Raw genomic sequence first — 22,324 nt, forward strand, 5'->3', positions numbered from 1 at the left:
AGTGCTAAACTTACGGAAAATATCGGTATCCATAAAAGATTTAACACAATCAAACTTAGGTGTCATACCTGACTCCTTACCTTCATCGAGGTCCCAATCTTCAGAGTTGCGTTTAATTCTATCCAATAAATTCCATCTGAATTCAATAGTCTTCATCATAAAAGAGCTAGCACAAGAAGTATCGAGCATGGTGCGATTGTTATCAGAAAGCCGAGCATAAAAACTTTGCATAATTACTTCTCTTGCGAGCTCATGATTGGGGCATGAATATAGCATTGATTTAAGCCTCCCCCAAGCTTGAGCGATGCTTTCTCCTTCGCGAGGCCAAAAATTATATATATAATTGCGATCACGATGAACAAGATGCATAGGGTAATACTTTTAATGAAATTCCAACTTCAATCTTTTATAGTTCCAGGATCTCGTATCATCCCATAGCCTAGACCATGTCAATGCATCTCCCTTTAAAGATAAAGGGAAAGCCTTCTTCTTAACAACATCATCGGGTATACCTGCAAGCTTAAATATTCCACAAACATCATCCACATAGCGTAGATGTTCATCAGGATGCTTTGTTCCATCTCCTGTAAAAGTGTTAGCTAGCAGTTTTTCCATCAAACCCGAAGGAATCTCAAAAGGAGTTTCATTTTCAATAGGTTCAGTAGGTTCAGTAGGTTGAGGAGCAACTCTTTGCTCTACTGGGCGGGGTGAAGATACCCCGAACAAGCCCCTCAGACAAGTACTTTCCATAGTAATAAGTGACAGAAAATTTCAGCACACTAAATAAAATTTTCCTTACCAAATTCCACCTACCAAAGGCGCTTCACTCTCCGGCAACGGCGCCAGAAAAGAGTCTTGATGACCCACAAGTATAGGGGATCTATCGTAGTCCTTTCGATAAGTAAGAGTGTCGAACCCAATGAGGAGCAGAAGGAAATGATAAGCGGTTTTTAGCAAGGTATTCTCTGCAAGTACTGGAATAAATGGTACAGATAGTTTTGTGATAAGATAAATTGTAACGAGCAACAAGTAACAAAAGTAAATAAAGTGCAGCAAGGTGGCCCAATCCTTTTTGTAGCAAAGGACAATCCTGGACAAACTCTTATGATAGGAAAAGCGCTCCCGAGGACACATGGGAATATCGTCAAGCTAGTTTTCATCACGCTCATATGATTCGCGTTCGGTACTTTGATAATTTGATATGTGGGTGAACCAGTGCTTGGGTACTGCCCTTACTTGGACAAGCATCCCACTTATGATTAACCTCTATTGCAAGCATCCGCAACTACAACAAAAGTATTAAGGTAAACCTAACCATAGCATGAAACATATGGATCCAAATCAGCCCCTTACGAAGCAACGCATAAACTAGGATTTAAGCTTCTGTCACTCTAGCAACCCATCATCTACTTATTACTTCCCAATGCCTTCCTCTAGGCCCAAATAATGGTGAAGTGTTATGTAGTCGATGTTCACATAACACCACTAGAGGCTAGACAACATACATCTCATCAAAATATTGAACGAATACCAAATTCACATGACTACTAATAGCAAGACTTCTCCCTTGTCCTCAGGAACAAACGTAATTACTCACAAAGCATATTCATGTTCATAATCAGAGGGGTAATAATATGCATAAAGGATCTGAACATATGATCTTCCACCAAATAAACCAACTAGCATCAACTACAAGGAGTAATCAACACTACTAGCAACCTACTAGCACCAATCCCGAAATTGGAGACAAGAATTGGTTACAAGAGATGAACTATGGTTTGGAGATGAGATGGTGCTGGTGAAGATGTCGATGGAGATTGCCCTCTCGCGATGAGAGGAGCATTGGTGATGACGATGGTGATGACGATGGTGATGATTTCCCCCTCCCGGAGGGAAGTGTCCCCGGCAGAACAGCTCTGCTAGAGCCCTAGATTGGTTCCGCCAAGGTTTCGCCTCGTGGCGGCGGAGTTTCGTCCCGAAAGGTTCCTTCCTATTTTTTTTCTCATCGAAAGACTTCATATAGGAGAAGATGGGCGTCGGAGAGCCACCAGGGGGCCCACGAGGTAGGGGGCGCGCCCAGGGGGCGTCTCCCACCCTCGTGAGCAGGGTGTGGGCCCCTTGGCCTTCATCTTTGGCGACGATTTTTCTTTATTTATTTCAAGGTATTCCATGGAGTTTCAGGACTTTTGGAGTTGCGTCGAATAGGCCTCCAATATTTGCTCCTTTTCCAGCCCAGAATTCTAGCTACCGGCATTCTCCCTCTTCATGTAAACCTTGTGAAATAAGAGAGAATAGCCATAAGTAGTGTGACATAACGTGAAATAACAGCCCATAATGCAATAAATATTGTCATAAAAGCATGATGCAAAATGGACGTATCACCGACCAATGTGGCGCAGGACGGAACTGAACAAAGGGCCTCAGCTCGACCCACCGGACCTCACGCGGTGACACACCCTCTGCCCCCACGTCTCATTATCTTCTCACACCCACACATACCAACACAAACACCACACACACAGAAAAATTCTCCTGGTGCCTCTATTTCCTCCCCCCTTTCATATACACACTCAAGGGAATGGAATCTCTTGTCGTGACGTCATATTCGTCTCTCTCTCTCTCTCTAGACCACCCTCATTTCTCGTGCTATCTCTCCCCCCACCCCCGTCGCCCCCTCTATCCATGCCTCTCTCGAATACGTAATACACACACATACCTCTCTAGGCCCCGCCAAACACATCAACTACACATTCACACATGTTACATCACGTACCCCATTGATCTAAAAAGCCCGCTCTTCACGTTTATTTCGCATACAACATTCCTTTTGAATAAAGTGTTGCCAATAAATTATTTTAGAGTTTCTACATATATACAACATTACAAAGTTATATGGAGGAGTACGAACGCTAATTTGCATTGCATTGTGCCCACAATGATATTTATTCCGGACTGTGAATTTGTATATTTTTATACTATATACAAAGTTAGTCATAATAAAGAGAAACGAAGAGCATCTCTCTCTCCATCGCATACCCCCCCTGTACGGCCCTTTCACGTATGCACACAAAACTATCTCCATGTCCTCTAAAAGTAAGCCCCCAGAAAATTCACGCGTGTTTCATCTTTCTCTCGCGATATATGCAATGACGATCATTGTATTTGAAGTGAAAGCACGATACATACATTGGACTTCATAATCCACTCATTACGGTCACCGTTTATGTTTAGTGGTTATTATACAGTCACGGACTCACCGTACAACTTTGTATTTGCTCATGACATGACTAGTTGACCAGTTGAACGCTCCACGTGGCACCTGATCTAGTGTTGCATCACATTATCTCACTAACATCGTGCCCACCTGTCGACTTGTATCTACTCTACATCTACACTATTATAAAATACTTAAAATACACTCTTATAAAAAAACAGAGTTGGTGATGATGGTGTGCCTGCCATCCTGCAACATAGGCCGTCCGATTTATATCTGACGGATAGGAAAGAAACAATGGCAGTTTTGCAAAAAGGTACCCACACACCTCTCCCCATTTGCAAATAAGGCCTTCCCTCGTTCATCCTTTTCTCTCACAAGATAAACAAGTCATACAAATGCATATTGATGTTACGTGCAACGCACGGGCATCTTGCTAGTAAGAATGAAAACAAACGACAAAAAAATATTTTGACGGTGGTGCGAAGTCATGACCGCGGGCACAGCGGACAAGGTGGCCTTGTATTGGTATGCTAAGCTATCTGTTTTAACACACAGGAGCTGGTGTGGTGATTATACACACACGCACGCATGCACACGAACTCCATCCACGCAACACTCACACAAACACATGCACCCACGAACGCACGCAACACCCACACGTACACACGCAGCCACGCACACACGCAACACTCACACACACACACGCATGCATGCATGCACACACCAGTACACCACACGACCAGCACACACTCTCAAGCTCAAGTGCTCAACCTACATGTGCATGCGCACACATCAGGCCCTGACAGACACATACACAACTAGGTGATTCCCGCGCATGGGTTGGAGCCTTGTCGCGCCAGCGTAAATTTGTGTTTATCTGACCTTTTCCCTATGCGAACTGACAGGTGGGACCCACAAGGAACATGGTCAATTTAACTAGTCAACATGGTGCCACGCAGACTATTTGGCCGGCCAACAGAGTGCAATCCGATGCTGAACTGTGAGCAAGTGACCGGGTAATCACCGCAAAACGTATATAGTGACCGTAATCAGCTTATTCTGAAGTTCGGTGACCGTACTACGCTTTTCTCTCTGTAGGCCCTCCAAAACTACATCTCTACACGTTCTCGCATGTTACATCTAACAACTATGCAATACAGCACTACTACTACACTCTAACACAATAAATCATATGTGCTTTTAGTTTTACTAGATATCATATTGTTACTTATAATTATTCAGTTTGCATACATTAAAATTGCCTTTGAAATGTATGGCTAGTATCATCTACCGCGCGGGAAAAATCCCGCCCTTTCCTGTTTAATTGGGTTTGTATCGATGGATCGTGCGAAACAGCAAAATTATAGTACTATACAGTATAAGTGACAGTTCACTGGGCCGTTGTGTCGTCTACTCCTCCGTCGTAAGAGTGGAGCGCTCACTTTCATAAATCTTCTAGTCCCTTTCACCGACATGTGGGACATCAAGCTACCGGGTCCACGTGTCATACCGGAATACAGTGTAGAGCAGCCGGGGTGTAGCACCCCAGTCATGGCGCCGGCGTAGTAATGAGCAATGAGGCGTCAAATCACAAAGTTGCACCTTTCCCGCAGTTAACTTGGAGGGACGAAGTAATAATGCTAAAAAAAGAAGTTGGAGGGACGAAGCAACCATCATTTCACTCGTTGTTGAATCCGCTTCTCCCTCATCTTCTTCAACTTAACCACATGTTGCTTCTGCCGTTGTTCTGCCTCATGTGGGACGCGGATCAGCTTGGTCGCTTCTCCCTCATCTTCTTAAACGTAAGCACGTGTTGCTTCTGCCGTTGTTCTGCCTCATGTGGGACGGAGATCAGCTTGGTAGAGCACTGACACGTGGGACCGCATTTTAGCGAACCGCCAGGACAACGTCCTCCGAAAATAAGAAACCTCCCCCGCCATCCGCGCTGCAAAATCACCTCCTTTTTACTAATCTTTAATTCTATAATTTTTTAGATCAATATAATTGAGATTTGTATAGATAGCACACAGGAGCAAAACCAAGTGGTACGGTTAAGGGCATCCATAATGTGTAGCCAAATGTGAAAATAGCTTTTGGCATCGTGGGAACCATTGTGGATGGCGTTGCCAAAGCCAAAAATATGGAACCGAAGCTCCCTGATTGATTGATTGAAGGAATAGAAAAATGCAACGTCTCTCCTCTTTCTCCCATGCTTGTACGCATGTAGGAGTAGTACAGTATAGATCACAGAGTCTACTCCCCTGTCCCTTCTATCACAAATCACAAAGCAGTGAGGCGTCAAATCACAAAGCACGGACAAAGCAACTATCATTTCACTCTTCGCTGACTCCGCTTCTCCATCGTCTTCTTCGAGAAACCATCTCACCGCACTAGTACTCCTAGTAGTAGTACTAGTAAAGGACTTCCTGGATGCAAATAAGGCGGTTGTCTCGGCTTGCAAGCGGCACTTGCGAACCACTTACCGTGGTCTCCCTCAATGGTGTTCTCCGTCGAATGCACTTCGCCAAACCACAAAAAAAAAGTCGTCGACGTCACCGCAATGGGCAAGGAATTCAAATATAGTTGCTACCTCCATTTTTTTTGTACACAAGGCCACTATATCAAAATTACAATTTGCAAAGGGCCACTAACACTAATCGAGGCAAAATTGATGGGGTTAGCAACCAAGGACATTAATATCCCATGCATGCATGCGGAAGTGAGATGGTTCGTTTGCATGGCGCTGCATTAATCAAGCGATGAGGAGTGAGATGGTTAGCTCTTTGGTCTTTCGAGAAAAAAATACGCATTAATTGACACGTGAAACGAGGATTTGTATCGAAGGAAAACCCTGCCTTTCTTTTTTAACACTAGTACTCCTAGTACGTACTACCCCCGTCCTGGTTTATAGGTCCCTTTTATAGTTTGTGCCAAATTTTGACTAAAGATTTAACTAACAAAATGTTAATGCATGTCAAGAAAAATTATCTCATTGGATTCGTATTTGAACATAGTTTTGAAAAATATAATGTTTGGTGACATGCGTGAACATTTTCTTAGTTTAATCTATGGTCAAAATTTGGCACGAAATACAATGGGGACCAATAAACCCGGACAGAGGTAGTATGTACTTATCCTGTTTGGGTCTAGGCCTTGCATTGCCAAACTTCACCACACATTTTTGCCAAGCTTGCCTAAAGTTTTCAAAATGAGAAGGAGGTACACTTGCGCACGGCTGTCGCGGTCGCACCGCACCCTCACACGATCGCTCCTGCACGCCGCGGTCGCACCGCACCCTCACACTTTGCTCATGCACGCCGCAAACCCAACCAAGGGAACGCACCCTCACTGACACGTGTTGTCGCATGTGAACAAACCAAACTCAACCATCCTATCGCTGACACATAATTTTCGTTCATAGAGTATGTTTATCCAACCGGAGTATCTGTACGGCCCGTGCGGTGGTCTGTTCGAGAAGAAGAAGAGGTGAGGAAGAAGGAAAGAAGGGTTAGGAGACGTAGGATATTCATCCAACCTCCTGAAATGGTAGACTTAGGCGACTTGCATAACAAATAGTATGTTTTTACACAGCAAAAGATCCATAATAATAAAAACAACAACATAAAGAAAAACTATCACTGCTCGCGGAAAGAGACGACCTCGCCGTCTTTGGCTGCCGGCACGAACCAGCCGTTGCTGCCGACGTGTGTCTCCGCACCGTGGTTGTCCTCGGCCTCCAGCTACTCGTTCAAGCGGAGCGTGCGGGCGCTCTGCACTGTAACATCCCAATTTTTTCAATTTGGATGTTTATAAATAGATCAATCATATGCATCCATGATTTATGCATTTTTGACCCATTTGTTTTATTTGAATTTTGATCCAAGGAACTTTGAGCAACTCAAGGACCAAAAGAGAGAGTTGGAAGTTTCCCTAAAACCATTTTTGAGAATTTTCAAAGTTGGGAAATTGGATCAAACTTGGTTCCACCAAAATTCATTTCCAGTATATCAAAAAAAAATAAAGAGAGAAGATAAAATGACTTCTTCAAAAACAGAAGGAAAATGTTGGAAATTGAATTTGGAATCAAAATATATTTGCTGATTTTTATTTGCCATTTATTTTATTAGTTTAGCAAAAATGTTTATTTTTTAGACTTGCATTTGAGGCCAGATAAAAGTTCACTAGGTCATATATAAAACCATATAACTATGTGAATTTTCCGGAAAAAAATTTAGACTTGTATTTATTTTGTTTTTGTTGTTTCATTCCTTCTGTTAAAAAAAATAAAAAAATGTGGGCAGCCAAGGCCCAAGGAAGGCCCAGCCTTCTTCACGACAGGAGGTCGTCTTCAACCTCCCCTACGTTACTGCACGCACGCACGCAGGGCAGCACCCCACCCTAGCGCCCCACCCCTCCCCTTCCTCTCCCTCGCCCCAAAAACCCTCTGAATGGAATCCCCTCACCTTCCTCTACCCCTTCCCCTTCCTAGTGCGCATGGGAGTCGCCCATAATGGCCATCATGAGCACTTAAAACGGCAACCATTAACACATCTCGCCCCACCCAACTCTGGATGTCCCTTGCCTTATATAAAGCACCCCTGGGAGCCCCTCTCACCCCTCGTCCGAAGCCCTCTCCTTCTAGAGTTTTTCCCTCTCTCTAACCTCTCCAATTGCTCCCTGGAGTTCGCGAATTCCGGCGACCTTTCACCGTGTGTACAGGAAGCCTTCTTCCTCGTCTCCGGCGACAAGTCCGGTGAGCACCCAGCCAGCCAATCACAGAGCGCCACTTGTCTCTGGCCGAATTGTTTTTCTTTTTCAGGAACTTTTCCAAATTCAGATTCTTTACCAAATCTTATTTCTTGTATATCTTTTAGTCTATAGATCCGATTTAGTTGATTCTTTTTTCTACTAGTTCATAGAAATCCCATATATCCAGAGAACCAAACGAAAAATATTTTTGAAAATTTTAAAATTTGAATTCAAACAGATCTGAATTCAAACTTCGTTAGGCCGTATCTCGAGTTTTGTAACTCCGTTTTAGGCGATTCTTGTTGCAAATCGAAGCATGTACTTTCTGTTAGAACCACACACATATATTTTTGCTACTATAAAAATTACATTCTATACAGAAACTTTATTTGGATGTTTTGGAGTTTTTCGAAGTCTTTCATTTGTTTTCTTTTTGGATCTTTGCTTGTTTGCTTATGTATGTTATTGCTTGCTTACGCTAGATCATCCGGAGTGCGAGGCTTGCTACTACGAATCTTTAGAGTTCAACGGTTGTGAGCAAGGCAAGTTCACACTATGATCATACTTTTCAATACCCATTTTTTTACTATGGATTAGTTTCACCCTCAAAGACTGCATGAGTAGGATTGGGAACATGTGGTTATGCTATGTAGTTCATGTGGTAGGAACCTATGACCTTTGATCACCCCGGGAATATTCATTATATCATATATTGCTTAGCCATGCTCGTAGACGGGGATTGGTATGTGTGATCCATGTAAGTTGTGAGAGTTAATAATTTTGGGATAACCTAAGGTGGCAACTTTAATACACATCTGGGTGGATTGTTTGGGGCACCTGGAGTAACTCGTGCTTGCCCAAGGGGAATCCCGGAGTACCCGTGTGATTACCCTAGGTCCGCCACCCAGGCTCAAAGGTTTCATAAGATATTTCATGCCTAGAAACTTCCATGTGCAGCCACAAGCCATTATGGGCTCTGGCATAGTTGAGTAAGTTGTGTGACCTCTTTCCGTGGTAGACTAGCTGAGGTAGGGGAAAGTAGGTGTACCGGTCTATCCAGGGTTAAGGGGAAATACTTCAGAAAGACTATGTCTCGATCTTCCGATCATGGAGGTGGTCGAGTCTTGTGGGGAAAAGTGCGCAAACCTCTGCAGAGTGTACAAACTAATCATGATTAGCCGTGTCCCCGGTTATGGACAACTTGAGTATCTAGAAGTGAATTATTGGTTGATCTCATCACTCTTTTTAATGAAATTTTTGGGTTACTAATAACTTGGGAATTTTGGGATTGAGTTGGAGGAACCTTCTCAATAATGGCATTTTAATTTAGTAGTAAATAAAAATTTATTCCTTTGTTGTAGGATAAAATTGGCTTTATGCAAAAATTAAACTTAGAGCCTCCACCAGCTAAATTTGCATATAGAGATAGTCTTTTTTTATCATTATTATTCTATGGTGTGAAATTGCCAGCATATTCCATGTGCTGACCTACACGGCTGCAATGTCTCATGTTGCAGACTTTTCCGACGAGGATTAAGGTGCGATAGGTCGTTGTTCTGCACTCAGTTTGCCATGGATGGACTCATTTACCTTCGATGCTTCCGTAGTTATTTTATTTTACATGGCCTTTGGCCATATTATTGTAATAAATACTCTTTTGAGGATCTCGATGTAATAAAGTGTGTGATTGAACTCTGTTATAATTCCTTGAGTACTATGTGTGTCAGCATACCGATCCAGGGATGACACCTAAGCACAGAGACTTCGATCCATTTGGGTCGGGTCGCTACAAGATGGTATCAGAGCACACGCTGACTGTAGGACGCGACCACTAGCAAATGGAAAGCCATAGGAAGAAAACTCTATTTTACGACTTCCTTCAATATCCGTTGGTCTATACTCATCTCTATTCATTTATATCTCTTCTCCACTTCAATAAAAAAGTTGTTGAACCCCATCACCAAGTTGCTCAGCCCGAGGAGACCATGACCTATGGAGACATCATTGACGAAGAAGAAGAAGAAGCTAGAGTCGACTTTGATTTGAGAAGATTTAGTTCAGACCACCACTACCAAGTTGAGTCCAACGAATGATTGCGGTAGTATGAAGAGATCATATCTCTTGTGGATATGACCTTACCTGTATGTTTTTGCTTGTGTGGTGTGATCTGTGTGAATTGCTTGATTTGAAGTTTTCTTGCTATCATAAGCATATGGGTAGTGATTTATCTCATTAGGCCATTATTTCCATTCTAATTTCTCATCCACTCTAAACCTCATAGATGCCTCCAAGATGTGACCCGGAATTCCCACTGGAACTTACCCAGTTGATCCAGAACCAGAATGCTTTCATGCAGCTACTCATCCAGAATCAGAACCAGAACAACAACAACCCACCGCCACCACCCCCGGTCGACAACCTTACCCATTTCCTGAGGTTGAATCCACCCGTGTTCTCTAGCAGCACGGAGCCGATCGTTGCAGATGACTGGCTTCGCAAGATCAGAAGAGAGCTGACCACCGCAGGATGCACTGACACTAAGAAGGTGCACTTTGCCGCACATCAACTGGATGGACCAGCAGCCTCGTGGTGGGAGAATTACACCACCACATTCTCCATAGCCAATGTGACTTGGGATCAGTTCCAACAGGCGTTCCGTACCGCACATGTTTCAGCCGGAGCTATGAGTCTGAAGAAGCGTGAGTTCCGCAACTTACGCCAAGGAGGACTCAAGTGAACTCTCTATCGGGAGTTGTTCAGGAGGAAGTACCAGTTGTGAAGGATTATCCTGATGTATTCCCCGAGGAATTGCCCGGCATGCCACCGGATAGGGACATAGAGTTTTTGATCGAATTTTTACCAGGCACCGGACCAATACCCAAGAGACCGTACCGGATGCCCGCAAATGATCTGGAGGAAATTAAGAAGCAGGTTAAGGAATTATTGGAGAAAGGTTATATTCGACCAAGTTCATCACCTTGGGGAGCCCTAGTGCTTCTAGTTGAGAAGAAGGATGGAACCTTGAGAATGGTTGTAGATTATCGCGCGCTAAATGAGGTGATGATTAAGAACAAGTACCCTCTGCCAATGATCAATAATTTGTTTGACCGTCTACAAGGAGCAAAAGTTTTCTCCAAGATCGATCTTCGATCAGGATATCACCAGCTGAAGATTCGAGAACAGGATATACCCAAGATGGCTTTTACCACGAGATATGGGCTTTATGAGTATACGATCATGTCTTTTGGTTTGACTAATGCCCCTGCCTATTTTATGAGTATGATGAATAAGGTATTCATGGAGTTCTTGGATAAGTTTGTTGTGGTATTCATTGATGACATATTGATTTACTCGAAGAATGAAGAAGAACACAAGGAACATTTGCGCTTGGTTCTTGAGAAACTTAGGGAACATCAGTTATACACAAAGTTCAGCAAGTGCGAATTCTGGTTGAAGGAAGTCGGATTTCTTAGACATGTTATATCAGGAGAAGGAATAGTAGTAGACCCCTCCAATGTTGAAGTCGTCACCGAATGGAAGGCACCCACCTCAGTCGGAGAGATTTGCAGTTTTCTTGGACTCGCAGGATATTATCGGAGGTTTATTGAGAATTTCTCCAAGATCGCGAAGCCCATGACGGAGTTATTGAAGAAAGACACTAAGTTTGTTTGGACCAACTAATGTGAGGCCAGTTTCCAGGAGCTGAAGAAACGTTTGGTCACAGCCCCAGTGCTAATTCTTCTGAATATACACAAGGATTTCCAAGTATATTGCAACGCTTCTCGTCAGGGACTTGGAGGTGTTCTTATGCAAGAAGGAAGAGTTGTTTCATATGCCTCACGTCAGCTTCGACCTCATGAGTGGAATTATGCCACACATGATTTGGAGTTAGCAGCCGTAGTGCACGCACTCAAGACCTGGAGATATTTTCTTATTGGAAATAGGTGTGATGTTTACACGGATCACAAGAGTTTGAAATACATCTTCACGCAGAAGGAGTCGAATCTCAGGCAAAGAAGATGGTTGGAGCTCATAAAGGATTATGACATGAAATTGCACTATCACCCAGGAAAGGCCAATGTTGTGGCAGATGCATTGAGCCGCAAGAGTTATGTCAATACTTTCACAGCAGGAGGATTACCTCAGGAGTTAATTGATGATCTCAGAGATCTTTGATTGGAGATAGTACCACGAGGTTTTGTTGCCGCAATGGAAATTCAATCCACTTTGTTGGGAAAGATCCGAGAAGCCCAGAAGTTAGACAAAGGTATTGCAGAGATAAAGGGAAGGATGAACCAAGGAAAGGCAAAAGGATTTCGTGAGGATGAACATGGAACCTTATGGTTTGAGAAGCGTATTTATGTACCCAATGACCCAGAGATCATAAAGTTGATTCTTCAGGAGGCTCATGATTCGCCTTACTCGATACACCCAGGCAACACCAAGATGTATTTGGACTTTAATGAAAGTTTCTGGTGGACAGGTATGAAGAAGGATATTGCCGAGTATGTTGTAGTATGTGACGTATGTCAGAGGGTTAAGGCAGAGCACCAGAAACCAGCAGGATTACTTCAGCCCTTGCCGATACCAGATTGGAAGTGGGACAAGCTTGGCATGGACTTCATTACAGGATTACCCAGGACCCGATCAGGCTATGATTCTTTTTGGGTAGTGGTTGATCGCTTGACTAAGGTAGCTCACTTCATCCCCGTGAAAACCACATATACAGGTGCTAAGTTAGCCAATATATACATGACCAGGATCGTATGTCTGCATGGAGTTCCGAGGACCATCATATCAGATAGAGGAACACATTTTACCTCAAAGTTTTGGCATCAGTTACATGAAACTTTGGGTACCAGGCTGGAGTTCAGTACAACTTTTCATCCGCAGACAGATGGGCAAGACGAGAGAGTCAATCAGATTCTGGAGGACATGTTGAGAGCTTGTGTGCTAGATTATGGATCTAGTTGGGATGATAATTTGCCTTACACAGAGTTCTATATAACAACAACTATTAAGCTAGTTTGAAACTGGCCCCTTTCGAAGCTTTGTATGGAAGGAGTTGCAGGACACCATTGATGTGGGATGAAGTTGGAGACCGTAAATTATTTGGACTAGATTTAATTACAGATTCAGAGGAGAAAGTCAAGCTGATCCTCGACAGACTCAAGGGAGCCCAATCCAAACAGAAGAGCTATGCCGATACTAAACGCAAGGAGGTAACCTATGAAGTCGGAGATAGAGCATATCTGCGTGTGTCGCCACTTCGAGGAGTTAAACGATTTGGAGTCAAAGGAAAGTTAGCACCATGGTTTGTGGGGACGTACAGAGTTTTAGAACACATGGGTGAAGTTGCCTACAAGTTGGAATTACCAGATGCCTTGTCAGGAGTTCATGATGTGTTTCCCGTTTCCCAGTTGAAGAAGTGCCATGCAGAGATGGCCGATATTCCTCTAAGAAATATAGTGCCACTGGAGACCATACAGTTGGGTAGTGATCTGACCTATGAGGAGAAGCCCGACAAGATTCTCGAGACTGCAAGCAGGGTTACCCGCAGCAAGGTCATCAAGTTTTGCAAGGTTTAGTGGAGTCATCATACTGAAGAAGAAGCCACCTTGGAACGAGAGTAAGATCTTCGACAGGACCACCCACACCTTTTTGCTAGCCAACCCGAATCTCGAGGGCGAGATTCATCTTAAGGGGGGTAGGTTTGTAACATCCCAATTTTTTCAATTTGGATGTTTATAAATAGATCAATCATATGCATCCATGATTTATGCATTTTGACCCATCTGTTTTATTTGAATTTTGATCCAAGGAACTTTGAGCAACTCAAGGACCAAAAGAGAGAGTTGGAAATTTCCCTAAAACCATTTTTGAGAATTTTCAAAGTTGGGAAATTGGATCAAACTTGGTTCCACCAAAATTCATTTCCAGTATATCAAAAATAAAATAAAGAGAGAAGATAAAATGACTTCTTCAAAAACAGAAGGAAAATATTGGAAATTGAATTTGGAATCAAAATATATTTGTTGAGTTTTATTTGCCATTTATTTTATTAGTTTAGCAAAATTGGTTATTTTTTTAGACTTGCATTTTAGGCTAGATAAAAGTTCACTAGGTCATATATAAAACCATATAACTATGTGAATTTTCTGGAAAAAAATTTAGACTTGTATTTATTTTGTTTTTGTTGTTTCATTGCTTCCGTTAAAAAAAATTAAAAAAAACATGGGCAGCCAAGGCCCAAGGAAGGCCCAGCCTTCTTCACGACACGAGGTCGTCTTCAACCTCCCCTACGTTACTGCACGCACGCACGCATGGCATCACCCCACCCTAGCGCCCCACCCCTCCCCTTCCTCTCCCTCGCCCCGAAAACCCTCTGAATGGAATCCCCTCACCTTCCTCTACCCCTTCCCCTTCCTAGTGCACCTGGGAGTCGCCCATAATGGCCATCATGAGCACTTGAAACGGCAGCCATTAACACATCTCGCCCCACCCAACTCTGGACATCCCTTGCCTTATATAAAGCACCCCTGGGAGCCCCTCTCACCCATCGTCCGAAGCCCTCTCCTTCTGGAGTTTTTCCCTCTCTCTAACCTCTCCAATTGCTCCCCGGAGTTCGCGAATTCCGGCGACCTTTCATCGTGTGTACAGGAAGCAATCTACAACCACAAGTTGTTCAAGTGGTTCACCTCATCGTCCTCTACACCGTCCTGCACGCATCCTTCGCCGAAGCACACCGGAGCCGCCTTCTTCCTCGTCTCCGACGACAAGTTCGGTGAGCACCCAGCCAGCCGATCACAGAGCGCCACTTGTCTCTGGCCGAATTGTTTTTCTTTTTCAGAACTTTTCCAAATTCAGATTCTTTACCAAATCTTATTTCTTGTATATCTTTTAGTCTATAGATCCAATTTAGTTGATTATTTTTTCTACTAGTTCATAGAAATCCCATATATCCAGAGAACCAAATGAAAAATATTTTTGAAAATTTTAAAATTTGAATTCAAACAGATCTGAATTCAAACTTCATTAGGCCGTATCTCGAGTTTCATAACTCCGTTTTAGGTGATTCTTTTTGAAAATCGAAGCTCGTAACGTGTACTTTCTGTTAGAACCACACACACATATTTTTGATACTATAAAAATTATGTTATATATAGAAACTTTATTTGAATGTTTTGGTGTTTTTCGAAGTCTTTCATTTGTTTTCTTTTTGGATCTTTTCTTGTATGCTTATGTATGTTATTGCTTGCTTACGCTAGATCATCCGGAGTGCAAGGCTTGCTACTACGAATCTTTAGAGTTCAACGGTTGTCAGCAAGGCAAGTTCACACTTTGATCATACTTTTCAATACCCATTTTTTTACTATGCATTAGTTTCACCCTCAAAGACTGCATGAGTAGGATTGGGAACATGTGGTTATGCTATGTAGTTCATGTGGTAGGAACCTATGACCTTTGATAACCCTAGGAATATTCGTTATATCATATATTGCTTAGCCACGCTCGTAGACGGGGATTGGTATGTGTGATCCATGCAAGTTGTGAGAGTTAATAATTTTGGGATAACCTAAGGTGGCAACTTTAATACACATCTGGGTGGATTGTTTGGGGCACCTGGAGTAACCAGTGCTTGACCAAGGGGAATCCCGGAGTACCCGTGTGATTACCCTAGGTCCTCCACCCAGGCTCAAAGGGATCATAAGATATTTCATGCCTCGAAACTTCCATGTGCAGCCACAAGCCATTATGGGCTCTGGCATAGTTGAGTAAGTTGTGTGACCTCTTTCCGTGGTAGACTAGCTGATGTAGGGGAAAGTAGGTGTATCGGTCTATCCAGGGTTAAGGGGAATACTTCAGAAAGACTATGTCTCGATCTTTCGATCATGGAGGTGGTCGAGTCTTGTGGGGAAAAGTGTGCAAACCTCTGCAGAATGTACAAACTAATCATGATTAGCCGTGTCCCCGGTATGGACAACTTGAGTATCTAGAAGTGAATTATTGGTTGATCTCATCACTCTTTCTAATGAAATTTTTGGGTTACTTTCACGACCGGTTTTCCAATAAAAATATTTATTGAGAAACCAATCTTTTGAGTCCAGTATGAGAGAAATCCTCCTCACTGGTAGACAATTTCTTGATACAATAAGCCAGTAGCATAAAAATATATTACAGGGTCGAACTACGGTTGCTCAACCAAATTATTACAAGCACGCCAATAATTATACATAATGGCGGACATGACACAGTGGTGTGGAGGCATACTACTGACTCGAGGATAGGGCGGTGGTGGAAAAACACAGCGGGGAGGGAAATACAAGACTCTAAGTCTATCATCTCATCGAGCGTCGAGGTGAGGCTCGATGAACTTATTCGGTAGCGGAAGCGGATATAAAATAGTGACCAAATCCAGGGTCGCACGAGACTGACTGGGACTCCTCTAGGTGTCGGACTCGCTATCAAACTCTTCATCCATGAGATCGCCTTCGTCAGCATCTGGCCAAATCAACAAGCCACTGAGTACTTTGAAAGTACTCGCAAGACAGTTCGGACGTAAGATATAACTAATGCATGCATGGTTGCGTCATGATTAATTCACCAATGTACATTCAAAAAAATTTAGCATAACAAGGTAAGTAAAAGGGAAACGGCGGTAGTCCGCCTGAAATCCCAACAGAACATAAATAACTACCGATCGGGTGTCTGAAGCGACGCCTCGAAAGGTGAACAAATAAATATAAGGAAATGATGCCACAGTCGGGCGTCTTAGCGACACCACATAAAGGGCTTGAAAAGAAATGCCACAGTCGGACGTCGGGGCGACATCACAGAAAGGGCTTGAATAGAAATGCCACAGTCGGACGTCGGGGCGACATCACAGAAAGGGCTTGAAAAGAAATGCCACAGTCGGACGTCAGGGCGACATCACAGAAAGGGCTTTTATTCACAGGTAAATAATACTCATAATAAACATTTAATTCATAAGAATAAATGGGTTAGTCCATCCACAGGAATATCATTTAACCGGAGTTAGCATTCGAGCGAATCACCGGAGTCCCTGCCATCAAACTGACATTTGATTAGGATAAGAGAATATCGACCTGGGACAGGGAATAGATGATTTGGAGGAATATATGACTCTGCAGAGTTTGTACAAAATGGTTCCCACAGCCAACGGATTTCCGTAGTCACGAAGGACTAGTTCCGTTTACGGTATTTCGGAAGAAAACACAGCTAACCAGTACACACCCATCCTACCTCTCGATGCTAGGAATCACCCTAGACATCGTCCAAGAAAAACTTTGAGACGGGGAGATCACAATCTCGAATAGCATGGGATCAAATTTATATACGCGCGCTCTAAGGGGTGCCCCCCTCTCGGTCCCAACCGGAAACACCCATGCCCCCTGACCGGATGACTGGCTTTAATCCAGGGCCATGGAACCATCATCACGGCCTCTCCTTTTGGTGTGTACCTGGAAAGCGGTTTGCAACTTACTAAACCATATCCCTTACGGAGAACATGTGGTAGTACAGGGAAGGAAATGAGAGGAACTGGACCGATATGGTTTGACACTGGAGTCACATAGTCCGGCATAAGACTGGCATGCTACAACACTGCCATCTCACCCATCCTCATGCCAACACATGGCCATTAGTACTCACATACATCCACTTATGGATCATCGAACTCACTTACCTCATTATCGCATAAAATAACGTTCATCGATATGCTTCTCAGCATGCCATAAAACTAACCAAATGCAAAACATGCCAAGACACTCATCATATCAAAAGTTCAAACATGCTTGCCTGGTTCAAAGTAGTCGGAGCCTAGTTCGGTGAAGTTCACGGCTCCGTCACCTCCTTCGGTATCTATGGTATAAAGAAAATATATGCGCTATCGTAAATACCAAGGAGTGCACAGAAAGTATACCAAATATTTTTCAAATAAATATGATAAAAAACTAGACAAAATTTTAAAGAGAACCGAAAAAGAATCAATCAAAAGATTTCCAGGGGCTAGCTTATAAAAACAGAAAACGCTTCGGCAGAAACTACGCCAGCCCAAAGGGAAAACGTACTTTGCCCGAAGGCGCTTCCAGAAAACGCTTCAACAGAAAGAGCAGAGAGGCTGACGGTGGGGTCCCACGCGTCAGGTTTGAATTTCAAAAAAAAGGCAAACGGAGCTCGTCGGCGCCCGACAGCCGCGGTGGTCGCCGGCGGCGATCCACGGCGAGGCAGGGGGATCGGAGGGTACCTCCGTGCTCAGGGCGCCATTCCGCGTCGGTTGGTGGTGGTGGTGGTCGCCGGCGAGCACCACGTCGACGGCGAGCTTTGCTCCGGCGGACGGCGGCTCGGGTGGTCGAGGGGCTCGTCGGAGAGGGCTGCAGAGGTCAAATTGGAGAGGGGGTTAGGCTCCTGGTAGCTAGAGAGGGTAACGGACGGGGTTTGGGCGCCGGAGGTGGCCTCACCGGAGCGAATCGAGGTGGAGGCCGAGGCGGATCGGGGCGGCCGGAGTTGGGGGAGGAGACCTCCTCGAGTTCCTCCGAGTGGCCTGGCGTGGTGTTGGTGAGGAGTGGGGATGAGGTGTGCACGAGGGTGAGCTCGGGGGCCCTTTTTATAGGCGGCCCGAGGCGGTTGCCGTGAACGGAGATTTCCGGCAAGTGATTACGGCGGTGCCGGGGATGTGCAGGGGGATTAGGGGCTTGGGCATCGCCGTTGAGGTCCACCGGTCCCATTTTGGCGCTAAACGGGCTGGGGTTTGGCGTTATGGGTGAGCTTGACGGAACGGGGGTGGCGCGGCCCGTCGGCGGCAGGGAGCACGTTCCGTGCTTGCCGGGCCACGGCGACGGTGCCACGGGCGTGCGCTGGCACGGCAGGGACACGCGGAGAGCCAAGGGGCTTTGGGCGGCGCTGAACGGCGTTCTGCCGTGGTGTGCCTTCTGTCGGCCGCCGCGGGAGGTCCCAACGCCGCAGAAGACGCCGGCGAGGGCGGGCCAGCGTGCCACCGATGCCAGGAAGACTCCACGCACGCGTGTGAAGCTCCGGACAAGAGGGAGAGGCTGCGAGGAACGTGCCAAGCGCACTGTGTGCTTGTGACTGATCTCTGAAGAAAATGACACTGTAAATCTGAATTTTAGTGAAAGTGCAAAGAACAGTGCAGCTCAGGTGTTCGACAGAATGCTTTTGGAATCTAGGGATTTTTCCTTGAGCTGATTTTTGGTGGAGTGGCTTCTCATTGCTCAAATAGGTTGCCTGAATTTTGGTGGAATTTTTGGAGCAATGTAGATATGAATTTCATCAGATTTGGCAAATCTGGTCCAAACTTGCAGAGACTGAATTTTGAAAATTTTGAAAAGAGGAGGAGTGGATCAAGATGGTTCTGGGTTGTGGGTACCAAGGACTATCCAGGAGAGTTGGTTTGGGGTCCAAACTCACATGCAATAGGGTACTTGCTTTGAAAATCACTCAGGCTCCAAATAATTTTCAGAAATGATTTGAGAGGAAAAATAATTAGAATAAAATCCAAAACTTGTTTGGATTAGTTGGACAGAGAACTTAGGTGGATCACAAGGTGTAGGGGAGGATTTGGAGGGGTTTTACCACAAGGGCAAAAATGCCAAGTCAAGGATGGTTCCAAGATATGAAAATCCCCAAATTTTCATAGAGCTTCATTTTAAAATAAAACAAATTAAACTCCAAAAATGAATTTGAGAGAGAGAACCAACAGAGAAGAAGTTTCAAAAGATCAAACACCAAAGTTTGAACAAAAATAAAATCCTTGCCAAATCAAAGGGAGTTTTTTTTAAGTGGAAGGTTTTTTTCTGAAAGAGAAAAATTTTAAATAGCCTCTCCTCAAAAACCACAAAGTTTTTGATAAAAACCAAATAAAAATTTTGGAGTGTCACAACACCTACCCCCTTAGGGAAAATCTCGTCCCCGAGATTTCAGCTGATCCTTAAATAGGTGTGGATGCTCTGTCCGAAGAAAATCCTCGCTTTCCCAAGTTGCTTCACTGTCGGTGTCATTGCTCCACTGGACTTTGAAAAACTTGATGGTCTTTTGTCGGGTCCTCCTTTCAGATTCCTCTAATATTCTTACGGGACGTTCTCGATAAGTGAGGTCTGGCTGCACATCAATGTTTTCATGGGATACTTGTTTCTCTGGGTTGCTTACGCACTTCCTTAATTGAGAGACATGGAACACGTCGTGAATGTCGGACAAGTCTTCGGATAAGTCTAGCTGGTAGGCTACAGTGCCTCTTCGTGCCACTATGCAGAATGGTCCAATGAATCTTGGTGCTAACTTTCCTTTAATCTTAAACCGTTGTAATCCTCTCATCGGGGACACTCTCAGGTATACGAACTCACCGGGTTCGAAGCTGACCCTACGATGTTTCTGATCATAATAACTCTTCTGTCGGCCTTGAGCGGTCTTAAGTCGGTCTCTGATTAGCTTGACCTTTTCCTCGGCTTCTTTGAGCATGTCTGGTCCGAAGATGCGGCTGTCTCCGGTCTCTGACCAATTTAACAGGGTACGACACCTTCGTCCGTATAAGGCCTCAAATGGTGCCATTTGTAGGCTGGCCTGGTAGCTATTGTTATACGCGAACTCGGCGTATGGCAGGCTTTCTTCCCAATTGGTTCCATATGTGAGGACACATGCTCTCAGCATGTCTTCTAAAACCTGGTTTACGCGTTCTGTTTGTCCATCAGTCTGTGGGTGGTATGCGGTACTAAAGGCTAGTTGGGTTCCCAGAGCCTGTTGTAAATGCTCCCAAAATCTTGAGACGAACTGGGTGCCTCTATCGGATATTATCGTCTTCGGGACACCGTGCAGACAAACTATACGGGAGAGATAAATCCTGGCAAGCCTCTGGGTGGTGTGGGTCGTCTTTATTGGAATAAAGTGTGCCACTTTGGTTAACCTGTCAGTGATGACCCATATGGCATCATTCCCGTGTCGTGACCGAGGTAGTCCGACAATAAAATCCATCCCCATTTCGTCCCATTTCCACTCAGGTACTTTGTTTGGTTGCAGTAGTCCGGCTGGTCTCTGATGTTCAGCTTTTATGCGTTGACATGAGTCGCAACATGCAATGAAGGCGGCTATGTCCCTCTTCATACCGTGCCACCAAAATATTTCCTGAATATCCTTATACATTTTGGTTCCTCCAGGGTGAATTGAATATGGAGTGGTGTGTGCTTCAGCTAAAATTTGCTGCTTAAGGTCTTCTATGTTTGGCACGCAGAGCCTTTCTCCGTACCATAATATTCCTTCATTGTCTATTACGAATTCCGAGGCCTTTCCCATACTCAACTTTCTTTTACTTCCTTCAATGCTGGGGTGACCGGGCTGAGCTTCTTTAATTTTCTCCACAACGTTGGGTTGTATTTCCAAGTTTGATATGGTGCCTTCTGCTACCATTATCAAGTTGAGCTTGGCCAATTCTTGTTGGAATTCGGGCCTCAAGTTGTGCAGATTGTTTCCGTCGGAGCTGGGGTTCCGACTAAGAGCATCGGCCACTACATTTGCTTTCCCTGGATGGTAATGGATACCAACATCATAATCCTTTACCAATTCCAACCAACGTCGTTGCCGTAAATTTAGTTCTGGCTGCGTGAAAATATATTTGAGACTTTTGTGATCCGTATATATTTCACATCGATTCCCAAGTAAGAAATGCCTCCATTCCTTGAGTGCATGAATAACTGCTGCCATTTCTAAGTCATGAGTGGGATAATTTTCCTCCTGCTTGTGAAGTTGCCTTGAAGCGTAGGCGACAACCTTGCCTTCTTGCATCAACACGTATCCGAGACCCTTTCTGGACGCGTCACAATATACTTCAAAATTCTTGTGTATGTCGGGTACAATTAATACCGGTGCTGTTGTTAACTTCCGCTTTAGCTCTTGGAAACTTTTCTCATAGGCTTCTGTCCATTCAAACTTCTTATCTTTCTTGAGCAACTGTGTCATAGGCTTGGCTATGGTGGAAAATCCTTCAATAAATCTGCGGTAATATCCTGCCATTCCCAAGAAACTTCGTATGTCCGTTACGCTGGCTGGTGACTTCCAGCCGAGTACGGCCTTGACTTTCTCTGGGTCCACTGCGATACCGTCTTGAGTCAGTACGTGGCCTAGAAAGCCTACTTGTCTTAGCCAAAATTCGCACTTGCTGAACTTGGCATACAATTGGTGTTTTCTTAGCTCTCCTAGCACAATCCTGAGATGTTCTGCGTGCTCTTCTGGTGTCTTGGAGTATACCAGAATATCGTCGATGAATACCACGACGAACTTGTCCATAAACTTCATAAATACTTTGTTCATGAGGTGAACAAAAAATGCTGG

Source organism: Triticum dicoccoides, chromosome 7B (genome assembly GCF_002162155.2).
Source record: "Triticum dicoccoides isolate Atlit2015 ecotype Zavitan chromosome 7B, WEW_v2.0, whole genome shotgun sequence".
NCBI classification, from domain to species: domain Eukaryota; kingdom Viridiplantae; phylum Streptophyta; class Magnoliopsida; order Poales; family Poaceae; genus Triticum; species Triticum dicoccoides.